The following is a 12,867-nucleotide window of genomic DNA, read 5'->3' as shown; positions in this document are numbered from 1 at the left end:
CGGGGCTTCCACGGAGGCCTCAGTGTAGGCCGCAGTGAAGCCTGAACTCGAGTAGGGCCCAAGCAAGCCAGGAAGGAGGAGGCAGCCAGAGTGTTCTCTGCAGCAGAAGACCCCTTGCTGCCCTGCTTAACCCAGACCAGCATTTGCCAGGTAGAGTGTGAACTCCTTTTTGTGGTTGCCTTTCCCGCCCCCCCCATATATAGGGATCTGCTTGCCATAGGGCTTGGATATGGGGCGGGGGGGGAGGGACCGAGAAGTCTCTGAATATTTATTTTGAAACAGCTTGGAAAATTTGCTGACTTTAAAAAAACTATCTAAAAAGTCCTATAAGTGGCTTGTTTCATGGCAGAAAATTGCAAAAACTTCTGGAACAGTATTTTATTAATTTTATTTATTTATTCATTCATTCATTTATAAATGCACTTATGTTCAAGTTGTTTTGCAGCCCAGAAGGTCTGAGTGAGAACTGTGAAGCATGTCTTGTGCTTTTATTTTATTTTATTTTTCTTGTGTGTGAACTGCTCCCCAATAACTTGCAGGGACTTCAGGGTAAATCTGGCCAACATGTGAATGCAGCACCTCCATTCCAGAGGAGATGTGTCTTAAAGGGCTTTAAAAGCCTCCTGTGAAAAACCTCCTGCAATCAAACTTGACTGAATTTGTTCAGAATTCTGGGAAAACAAACATAGGTTCACCCTGCATGGTTGAAAGTCTCCTTTGCTAATCTGCAGCGAGGGGCCCATTTTAATAATTCATCTTTCTAGTGTGTTCTAGGCATTAAAAGTAATACAAATGTATAGTACTCAATGTATATCACTATATATTGTGATGTGTGTGTGTGTATTCAGTGAAATGTATTTGCAGGCAGCATACTTATTTTGGAATATCAGACTTAAAACCTTGGGGGCCTGGGGTGTGCGGAGGCCCTGGACTTTGGGGGGGGGCATTTTAAAATCTTGTCTCTGGGCCCACTCCAACCTTGCTACGCCCCTGAGGATGGCATAAACTTTTAAATACTAAAATTACATTTACTGGCTCTTTTAATGGAATGGAAAGCGCCAGCCAACATCCTAATCATATGCTTCTACCCAAAGCACAAGCACAGCACTGGTCTCCCCACTTCCAAGGTATGTGTCGTCTTGCTCAATGAACTTTTGTAGCTCAATGTAGCTCAATGTACTTTTCTAACAAGCTCAATGAACTTGCTCCAGAAGCTATCTTTGACAGCAGAAACACATCCTTGGGGGTTGCAGAGTACTCAAGGATGTGTTTCCATGGTCACTTCTGGAGCAAGGGGAGAGTGACAAAAATCATTACGTTCTTGCACAAGAGTGTCCATGCTTCGGAAGCAAGGAGCTAGCACTGCACACAAGCTTTTGGTAGAAAAAGCACACACACACCATTAGAATGCTGGCCATTGTGTTTTACAATCCTCAGAAAACAGAAAGACAAATTGGACATGTATGCTTTTAACATTTAGCAAGATTGAAAAATAAAATTTGAACACCACTGAACAGCTGGCTGAGCATGCAAATAAACGTTTGGAAATAAAAATAATGTTTTCTAGCTCTACAGAAAATATTACTTTATAGATGATAGATCAACTTCAATATTGTGACTTATGATAATTAGTTCTTCTTTGAAGCTGGCAGCCATAACAACTCAGCATCATCACTGCCATCTTTGTGGCATGTGTTTTACTGAAAGAATGAATGAAAAAATGAAATTAATGGCCTGAAATCAACCTGTAAATCTTTGAATCCTGTTATATCTTTATGGTGAATGACTGTCTCTCAGCCCAATTAAGCAACATTCCTTCACTCTCCTTCCTCAAGCAAATGGCATTTGGGAGCAACTTTTGCAGGATCCATTTCTCTCAACATGAAAAACGGCTGTTTCTTTTAAAATCTGTTTAGATATTGCTATGCATGTTGTGAAGAAAAGATACATCTGGCACATTCACTGCTTGCTTCATTAAAGTGGGCAATTAATCAACCTCCATGGCTGGCCCACCTCTGCCATGTCACTCCAACAGCTAATACAGCTGAGCTAGAATGGAGCAGTAAGCTCAGTCCTATTAGGCTGGGCTTGAATTGACACAACCATTTCCTCTTCCACTACAAGTGTCAAATTAGCATTGCAAAGCTAGGGTGATTGTATTATCACCTATTACTGCTGTTGTCAGTAGCCTTGTTTATCTACAGTGTGTCAGTAGTCTTGCTTATCTACGTATTGTTTATTGTATAGATGCAAGCTGTACATAGAATTGTTATCATGGAGGGGCATCTGCTTTGCTGCCAAAGTGACTCAGTAAAAAAAAGGCAGCTTCCTATATTCCTATCTGCAAACCGAGAGTGTGTGTGTGTGTGTGTGTGTGTGTGTACACATGCACATACACAGATGCAAATGTGTATGTATACACACACACACTCATATATATACACATGCCAACTCAAGCATCTGATAAAAGTGAGCTTTAGTCCACAAAATGCCAGAATAAATCTGTTTTATGCCAGATTTAATTTTATGCCAGAATAAATCTGTAGATATGTGAAATGCCAAAAGACTCTTGGCTATTTTCACTTTAAACTCGGGCATTCTCATGCTTCTGGCAGTATCCAGTGGACTGCTCTTGCCAAGGCCCCTTGTTTCTGTTGTGAGCAAAACAGTCCTGATACGTAAGGAATCTAGGGAAGAAGTTAGCTCCTAGATATTGTCTCATGATATTGTCTCTTGGATATTGTCCCAAGAGCATCTGTGGGATCCCATGATCAGTGGGATCTGCAATGCACCTTAGGCAGAGCACCAAATGCCGCCCCCCTGCTAGTTCTCACTTGCACACCCACCTCCACTTCCTCTGACACTTCCTCCCCTCCTTTCCTCCAGTAACTACTGCCACTGACAGGATGCACACTCACCCACACCGTCTTTGTGCGCCACTCGGCTGATTATGAAAAGGGTGACAGAGCAGAAGAGAAAATGTCAAAAGGCAGGAGAGACATTCTATACAGCTGTGTCAACATGTGATGAGGTGGTAGGGGGTAGCAAGAAGCACCTTACAGCCCCACTGGTGCCCCAATGAACTCGAGTTAACTATCTTACCTCACCTCATGGGAAAAGGTGCCTCTTGACCTTGAGGCACAGAAGGTCCTTTGTTAAGAGCAAACAGGCCGTGGAAAGGCAGAACATCTGGGATGACAGCAGTAGGTCAGCAAAATGGCTGCCTGGCAGCAGAAGGACCAAGAGGTTCAACGCAACCCTTCTGAGAAGTGGCTCCAATACCTGTCCTCTGTCCTCTCGAGTTGCAGGGCAGCACTTTAACTAATTCATTGTAACATGAACTTTTGTAGACCACAGCCTTATCAAGCTGCAAGTTTGACCCTGCATAGCTATAGCTCCAAGGAAAGGGTGATATTCCCACAGTATTCATTGCAGATCCAGCATCATCATTATAATACTGAGATAAAATCCCTGCAGCATCTCAAGCCGAAATTACTAGCTCTACGACTTAATATTTTTTCCCACCACAGCATCACCATATTTACCTAATGTAATGTATGCACGTGAAACTATAAATGCATTTTGATATTGTGGTATTTATTGAGACGCTTAGGTAAGCATCATCACAGTAGCAAAGACCTTGAGAAACGTCAGCAGCACAAGTTTGTCCTGGAAATAATCCTTTTTAACTTTAAATGTATATGCTTTGCCCTGCAAGTCAGAACCATTAAAAAGCACTTTAAGAATTTTCCAGCCAGCTTTCTCATTAAATCACAAGTTTACGAACACTGTAATTTTGAAAATGGTGGGTACTTTAGGAGAGGTGACTGCACATCCTTACAATATTCTATTTTATTTTTTCAATTGGTCCTCTCTGAGTTCTCACATTTCTTTTTCTTTTTTATCATGTTCACTTCTTTCAGTCTTTCAAGAACGTACCCAAGCCCAAATGACTGCACAATGGTTGCATGTGTTCTTCATTTACAAATGCCAAGTGTGAGATAATTACATCTAGATTAGATAGTTACACCGAGAGCTGGTATAGGATGGGTCTTGACTGTGTAGCTGTATGCTACACAAGCTCGAGGCTCCTGTCTAATTTTGTTAGACTGAGAAATGAACTAGGAAGTCCTTCATTTTCAATTTGCTTCTCCTTCTACCTTTCCAGGTAAACTTGGGCAAGACTAAGGGAACAATATTCTCTCTTAGCCACAGCTACCCCATCAGTAATATCGGAATAAACTAGTCTGTTTTGCAGGGTTGCAAAATAATGTATGTGAAACATTCCCTATAGCATAATATACATGGATGGAGAAGACAGATCTATCAATAGCATTTGTCTTGATGGCCATAGGCTACCTCCAAGTTCAGAGGCAGGATGCCTCAATACCAGTTGTGGGTGAGCAACAAGAGAGGGGATATGTCTTCATTTCCTGCTTGTGGTCTTCCCAGAGGCATCTAATTGGCCACCATTGGAAGCAGGCTGCTGGACTAGATAGGCATTGGTGCTGATCCAGCAAGGCTGTTCTTATGTTATTATTTAGAGAAATTTCACTGGTGTAGTCGCACTGCAAAACTTGGATTTTTAAAATGTATTTCTGTTGAAGTAACCTGATTTTTTCTTGCAGGTAGCCTATGGCCATCAAGACATAAATTAGTCTGATAGCACAAGGGCACCATTCACCCCAGCTCCAGGATCATGCATTTGCTCAGGTTGCATTCAGCCTGAGAGGACACAGAGATGGGCGCCTAGAGCACCCGTCTCCCAGGGCATCCCGTCAATGCACCGTGCTCATAGTGCAGTGAATTGTGGGATATCCGGAGGCCAGGACATGCCATCCCGGCCTCCGGAGCTCCACACTGCACCATCGTCTGGGAGCGCGCAACATTTCTGCGATTATCTGAGGTGAGTTAAAACAGCCTTTCTCCCTGCGCACCCGCTGGGGGAAGCCATACATTTCTTCAGAGCTTCAACAGTATTTCCCCCCTAAATACAGAGCTTAATATAGAGCAACTCTAGAAAAAGTTTAGAAACTTTAGAGCAATAGAGATCTTGGCATGTTCTTTGAATCCTGCTAAATGAGCAAAGAGGCACCTTTCAAAGTGGTGATTCTCTTATATTTAGCCGGGGGAGAGCAGCAACTGTCCTTCTCCAGGCCCGGCACAGCATCCCTCCACTGATTGTTACTGGTGCTTGCCATATTTCTTTTTAGATCGTGAGCATCTGGGGACAGGGAACCATCTTATTTATTTAGTATTTTTATATAAACCACTGAGAGCTTTTGTTGAAAAGTAGTATATAAGTAGTAGCAGTAGTAGTGGTATCCAAAGCCACCCTAACATCTTGAAGTAGGTAGATACAGTAGGTAGGTACAATAGATATATTGGGCCTTACGCTATCAGATTAAAAATTATGATGAAAATTGCATTGTATATGTAGTATCCATGAAAAATTAATGTCACTTTCAAAAACACTTAAATAATTTAGTTATTTCACTCTTCTCAATTAATCCTCAATTAATCTCTGGAATAGGACCTACTTTCTGATGTCCTATAATATAAGGCCATGACCTGGGATTATCCACACTGAATTTTAACACCACACCTTTAAAAATGCATTGATTTGAATTATATGCTTATTCTGTCCTTCCTCCAAGGAATATGGGGTAAGGAATATGTCCTCCCCCACACCCCATTATCTTCATTACAACCTTGTGAGGTAAATTAGTCTGAGAGATGGAGACAGTAAGCTTTGAACACCTGAGTCTTTCTTTGGTCTACTTCCATCAATCTAAACACTACACACACACACACACACACACCCCTCTCTCATGCAAGCACATTTAAGAATGTCACACTAACACACTGGCCACTGATGGCATCAAAGGCAGGACAGGGGTACCTAGTGGGTGCAGAGGGAAAGCACACTTTCCCACCATATGTAGAGGATACACCCACAAAGGCTCATGTGAAGATGTCTAAGGGCATACTTTATTATTGTTCTGGTTGTTTGCTGACATATTTTTTCGTTACCCAATTAATCAAGAAATTTCTTTCCATTGGTCATGGTAAGCCTGTGCTCTCTTGGGTTGTTCATCTGTGGTTTTACTTAATGAAAACATTAGCTTTGTTTCCAGTTTTTGAGGATTTTTGTATTGATTGTTTGCTCTTGGGTAGGACACAATAAGTAATCTTTGATTTGTGATAGGCATGTCACTTTATTTCATGTAATTCTGTTTGTAATTATATTCTGCTGAGGCTCCAGGTGCCTGTGGGTATATGTGTCAACAAACTACAATGCATTTATTACCACTATGTGCTATTCCAAAATGTCATTCAGAAAATGTATGATGCTAATGTCATTTCTTATATTAAAATTTATATGGCTATTAAGCCCAAAGACTTAACACAAGAGAAAGGAAAACCAGAAAGGTTTTTACATTTTCGTTGGGATGATTCCAAGGAATTGGGCTGGGTAACAAATGTTCTCACACACACACACACACGGAATTAAAATATTAAATGATAAATTTTAGTTTGGGTGGGAACTCAAGTCAGGGCCTTCACAACAGAGACACCTGGGTACTGGATTTATGGCCCTTAAGATTCATATCTGGCAGTGAAAAACTCTCTGTTATGGAGGGCCTTTGGGAGTTAGTTTTTCTTTTCATTTGTTGATGTTTTCTTATTTGTTTTAAATTGATTTCACTGCTCTGATATCAGGATCCTGTTAGATTTCTGTTGTGTACAAGTTTTTTTTTATTGTTGCAAGCTCCTTGGCTTGCTCACTGTGAGCCAAGCCATTAATTTGAAACCTAACAAAATAAAACTTCACATCCAGAATCAGCTAAACCTCATCACTGTCAACCCCAGTAAACAAGTATATTAGTAAAATACTAATATCAGTTATTATAAAATGATTATTTTGGTTGCTTGATTGTGTTTTCATTACTTTTTAAGTATTGTTTTATATTGTATTACTTGGTCTGTTATTCAGGGCCAGTTCCAGGTTCAAGTAGGCCCTTAGAAAGGTGCATTTAGTCGGCCTACCCAACATGGTGGTGGGTCTCTCTAACTTTCAAGAGGGCTTGCCTAGGGGTGAGGTGGAGGTAGTGGCAGCTGCTGTTCTCAGTGAAGTCATGGATGACTGCCATCTTTTTACTCACAATGCAGCACCACTGGTGCTGCTAACAGACTGCCAACTTGAGTCCCTTTTCCAGGGCACAGGAGATGTTTACCTTGGCGTGTCTCAGAAGCTTCGGCTCTTCTCAGTTGGTTGCAGAGTGGCAAGGCCTGGCAAGAACAATGGATCCGGCTGGACTTCTTCAGCCTGAAGCTTCTCAAGGATGCTGTGTTGTGATATCAGGGCTGCTGGTCCTTATTTTCTAAGGCAAGAAGCAAACATAATTTGGAGTTTCCCCGTTTCCAGATCTTGCTGCCACAAAAATGAGACAGCGGCCAGATTTTCATATCAAGAAAATTGCTTCCGAATTTCACGAATTGGATTAGTAAAATCCTAAACTGAGATGAGTTGTTTTGTTGTTGTATGTTTGCTTTGCTTTAAAGAATGACTAAGATGCTATAGCAAGTCATGCTAGACCTATAGCAAGCCATGGCAGACATCTATTTTTTTCCTTTCTTGTTTACCTTTTTATTATTAAACCAATGCTTAAGTTACAAAAGCCAAAACAACTAAAATCACTTTTAAAAAATCAGCAGCCACAAGCAAGGCTACCATAAAAATCACAAAAACAACCATAGGAGCCAGCTCTCAAAAGCTGACACTTTCCAGTTTCAGGCATGTGCAGGAGGTGGGGTCATGAAGGTGCATTTACACCCGCATTATTTTCCGATGGATACAGCAAAAATTGCCTTTAACATCACACAATTACATGCTTCTGCTCACTCGGCATGAAGCTAGTCGCCATCACCTATTACAGTGATTTTGGGTTGTGCTACAAAACTAGCTGACAAACAAGTCAGCTGCTAAACATCATCACCTGGTTACTCTACAGTTCTGTATTTCAGGGCAACGGGAACTTTCACAGTAAAAGACAACAGCAAATTATTGCAGGGGCATTTAATGAAATCTCTAACCGAATAAATTGGATGTAACCCACCGTACTCAGCAGTGGAATGGATGAAGAGCTCTTCTCATGATCCATGAGAAGAACTTATGGGCAGTATGCTGGGAAGGAGGGTTTAACATACCTTCGCCACAGATGAAGTCACTGATTGGGTGGATTGCCCGCCCAGATGAGCAGCGTCTCCTGCTGCAGCTCCCGGGCTTGGGGTGTTGGGACACACTGCCATGTGTTGTCCTGCACCCACCCACCCCAGAGCCCAAATGATGCACCACATGAGTGTGCGGTAAATTTCTAGGATCCACCCACCCACCCTGAGTGTGTCAGCAGTGGCTGCATGCAACCGCGACTGACACGCGATTTTAAAAATGAGGTTAAGGGAGCTCTCACTCCCTTAACCTCGTTTAACTGAGAGGCTACTTAGTCGGGTTTGCCCCCAGGTAGCCACCGGGATCAAGCCCAATGCCAGTGGTTCACACGAATGTGCAAAACTGGGCTGGGCTCCCTTAGCCCAGTTTTGCACACTCATGTGAATAGCCCCTAAGATAAAGTAAAAAGGCAGGGTAGAGTTGGAGCTATAAGGTGAAGAGAGAGGAAAGAAAGGTTTGGAGGCTGAGAAGAGAAATTCACCAAATCCAACTCCTAGGCTATGAGAGGTTTTAAAGGCTTATTCAAAGCCCAATGCTGCTGCTGATTTTCTGCTGGAATTAGACTAGACCTGGCCTAAGGCCTACATCTCCCAACAGCCCCTGCTTCCTCAGCCTGACCCAAAGAAAGAAGGGCTCTTCCCCTGGGAAGCAGGGACCCAAGGATAAAGGCTGCAGAAGGCCTGTGAGTGGAATCCCAGAATTAGAACAGGAGAGCACTATCAGCAAATTACTGAGAGAGAGCTCTGGGCCCGTTTCATGGGCATTGCTGAGGACTCTTGGGAGTGGTTGTAGGGACTGTGACACCACTAGGTTTTGCAATCCTGCACACCCCACATCATTTGGCAATACTGATAAGCTAACTGGGGGTACCAGAGTTGCACTCTGCATGCCCAGGAGGCCATTTATCCCAGGCTGGCCCTGTATGTGCAGATTTGTTTACATTAAAGTTGCTTCAGAAAAATGTAGGTTTTGTTTTATACTTTTAGTTTAGATTTTAAAAACTAGGAATGGGGCCATTCACATGACCTACCAGGAGGGCAGGGGGTACACTTCCCAAACTTCACCTTCGCCCCAGAAGATTGTTGCTTACTCAGTGGGGACATGGCATGCACTCCCACATGATCAGCCCTGCTCCGTGCTGCGCAGAGCAGGGCAGATTGATATGAGGCCAGGACTCATTGTCCTGGCCTCCACGAATCCCACAGTGCACTGCATGAAATGCGCAGTGCATTGGGGGATTCCCTCAGGAGAAGGGCACTCTAGCGAGCACATGAGCAGTTAGCTTGGGTTAAGGGAGCACTTGCTCCCTTTATCTCGGCTAACAGCTGGGTTTGAAAGCGGGGCTAGGCGGCGCTGCCCGATCCTGGCAGTTCTCACATGCAGCCTAACCCAGGCTGGGCGTCCCTAGCCCAGGTTAGGTTGCATGTGAGGACAGCCTCAATGTCTTTGTAAAGCATTGCTATGTTTTTGTAATTAACAAGTTGCCATTTAATGTATGAGATGTTCATTAATAAAAACATTTTAGAATGCATTATTCATTCTCAACCACTTTTGTAGAATGGAGTCCACTATGTTATTTTTGAGGTCATCTGTCTTATTTGCTGTCAGGGGTGATCTACGTCGCACTGACTGCTCCATCAGATCTATCTTGTGTTGCATTAATGGCATGATAGACGATCGATTAACCTTTTTTCATGACTTACAAATTGCATTGCATTATACAGTTTTAAACACTCAACTGATGCCGCCCGATTACTGACACCCTGTGCTTGCCTATGCTCACTTTTGCTCTCATTAATGAGTAATTGCCTAACTGAATAAGGAGCCCGCTCAGTGATAATTTCAGATGATAAAAAAGTAACAAAGTATCCTCAAACTCCCATGTTCAGCAAATCTTTTGTTAAAATACTTCATTCAACAGGGAAGTTGGGCAACGTAAGTATATTATGCTTGTGCATGATCACCAATCCCCTCTACTGTCCTCTATACACCCTGAAAATATATCCCTAAGGCTTGAGGAACCCTTCTGTAGTTCAGGGACCTCAGAAGAAAGGAGGGATTTGTGAAAAACTTCCCTCCTTGTGCAAGCATAACGTACTTCTGCAAATAGAAAGCTAGTCTACATTCATACATACATACATACAATGGTTCCCTGTCCCCAAAGGACTCACAATCTAAAAAAGAAGCACAAGATAGACACCAGCAACAGCAACTGGAGGGATGCTGTGCTGGGGTTGGACAGGGCCAGTCTCTCTCCCCTTGCTAAATCAAGAGAATCACCACTTTTTAAAAAAGGTGCCTCTTTGCTCAGTTAGCAGGGGACTAACTCAGCAGTTATTCTAGGTTCACTGGCTAACCTCTTGACTAACAAAGCGTGTGTGTAAGGAGGCGCTGCCCGGATGCAAAGGGGCCCGCATGTATCTTCCCCCGCATCCTACATGCATGCTGTTCTACCACCAGGGGCGTAACTACCATTAAGCAAGGGGAGGCAGCTGTCTTGGGGCCCCACTGCCTCGAGGCCCCCCCCCAGAGGCACATCACATGACTCCCCACCTGCCCATGTTGCACCCTCTATAAATTATGTTGAGTCTCTTGGGAATTGGCAGGAGCAGAGAGCAAAAAAACTAGATTCAATGTGAACTAGATTTTCACCTTATTCATAATGGGGATGTGAGTGTGAGTGCACGATCTATTGTGAAGTGTGTTTGTGTGTGTATATCAGCGAGGGGCCCATTTTAAAATCTTGTCTCTGGGCCTCCTCCAACCTTGCTACGCCCCTGTCTACCACAGGACTACCAAGCACTCAGGGAGCACTCCACAGGATTGGAAACCCATCTTTGAAGGTCAGTGTCATGGTTCTGATCTTGCAGAGAGCTTTCAAGCCACAAGCAACTGGCCCTCTTCAAACCCAGTACAGAACTCCCCCGGTGGCTGTTGCTGGGATCTACCTTACGTTAAGGTATGTTTATGTTTACAGTTATGAGCCCTCTGGGGACAGGGAACCGTTTGATTTATGTTTGTTTTTTCTGTGTAAACCGCTTTGAAAACGTTGGTTGAAAAGCAGGATACAGTCATCTTTTGCCAACCGGGAGGGTTCCGTTCCCACCAAACCTCACTGTTGGCAAATTCGCGGTTGGTGCGGAATTGAAATCAATAGGGTTAGGGGAGCTGTGGTCATGAAAAGACCAAAAGAACCAAAGGAAAAAATACCCCAAATCACCCGGTATCTCTTAAAATCGCAAAGTATAGCAATAGCAATAGCACTTACATTTATCTACCACTCTATAGCCGGAGCTCTCTAAGCAGTTTACAATGATTTAGCATATTGCGCCCAACATTCTGGGTACTCATTTTACCGACCTCGGAAGGATGGAAGGCTGAGTCAACCTTGAGCCCCTGGTCAGGATCCAACATGTAACCTTCTGGTTACAGGGCGGCAGTTTTACCACTGCGCCACCAGGGGCTCTTAAGCAAGAGGAGTTAGCAATTTAGCTCTGGAAAATTTTGAACCCTCTAAAATCACTCAAAGGCACTTTTGAACCCTGCCCCCCCCCAACCACTCAAAGTCATTTTAAATTGCGAGGAGTTGGCAGGGTCAGCAAGAGGAATGAGCGGATTGAACCTCTGAACACCCCCACCCCCAACTGAAGAAACCCCCCCCCAAACACCCATCTCTAAAAAATCTTACCAAACCATGGATATTTGGGTCATGGTTGGTGAGATAGGTCGCAATTTCCAAGTCCCGGATACTCAAAACTGTGATTGGGAAAACCATGCTTAGCAAGGGATGAGTGTAGGCATAGTGTTGGGATTTATGTTTATATACATTGTCTTTGTCCTTGCCACTGATGTATGTATCTCTGTGTATAGGCCTGGGGTAGAGTTTAGAATGTTGGTGTCAGTCATCAGTTCTGTAGACTGATTGGTCAGTTTGTATTTCTTACTGGACACTTGAGACTGTTGTTTTTCTCTTATGATGATCTTTCACTCAAAGTAGGACTCCTGTTTATAATTTGGTGATAGTTAAGTAATACAGCTAAGTAACTTTGTTCAATAAACTTAACAAGCCTCAGTTTCCACTTTGTTACACTCCACTACTCATAGTAGTATGTGTAGTAGTAGTAGTAGTAGTAGTAGTAAAATAGTAGTAGATTAGTGCTTGGACATCTTAGTCCTGTGGTGCAACAGCACATACACAGGAGGATTGGAGAATTGCTTCCTTACACACATGCTTTGTTTATTACAAAGTCAGCTACTTTTTAAAAAAAAATGCAGTTTTTGATTGAGAGAGATTATGTAAGCACAAATTTTATTTATTTATTTATTTATTTATTTAAATAAACTGCCAGCTGCTCCTAGGCAACAGGTAGAAAAGGCATTAAGTTACAGGCTACATTATATTGATCTTAAGGGCTTAGCTGTATTGCATTAAACTGCACGATGTGGAATCCATTTCACTGAACTCAAGTGGTAATTATGTTACTTTCCTCAGCATTAATAGAATGCTATCTAATTGAGCCCATGTCTGATATTAAAAGTAAATCTGACTACACAGCTGGCATAATATAAATGTTTACTGGATTTGCTAGAAACAAACTGCATGGGTTCAAGGTTTTAAAGTTAAATCAGTTAAA

General features: G+C 42.8%; 1 long non-coding RNA gene across 1 annotated transcript in view; it reads right to left on the bottom strand.

The window, feature by feature from the left end:
* The window catches only part of LOC128328967 (uncharacterized), a 29,525-nt gene extending 17,469 nt beyond the window's left edge, over positions 1-12,056 (bottom strand). The window contains exons 1-2 of the long non-coding RNA XR_008309474.1: positions 11,922-12,056; positions 7,239-7,385 (exon numbers count right to left, since the gene is read on the bottom strand). This is a non-coding gene — a long non-coding RNA (uncharacterized LOC128328967). The remainder of the gene's footprint in view (positions 1-7,238; positions 7,386-11,921) is intronic.
* Between the last annotated feature and the right edge of the window lie 811 nt (positions 12,057-12,867).

The sequence above is a fragment of the Hemicordylus capensis genome, chromosome 6 (genome assembly GCF_027244095.1).
Source record: "Hemicordylus capensis ecotype Gifberg chromosome 6, rHemCap1.1.pri, whole genome shotgun sequence".
Lineage (NCBI taxonomy): Eukaryota > Metazoa > Chordata > Lepidosauria > Squamata > Cordylidae > Hemicordylus > Hemicordylus capensis.
This window is presented reverse-complemented; position numbering and strand designations above follow the sequence as displayed.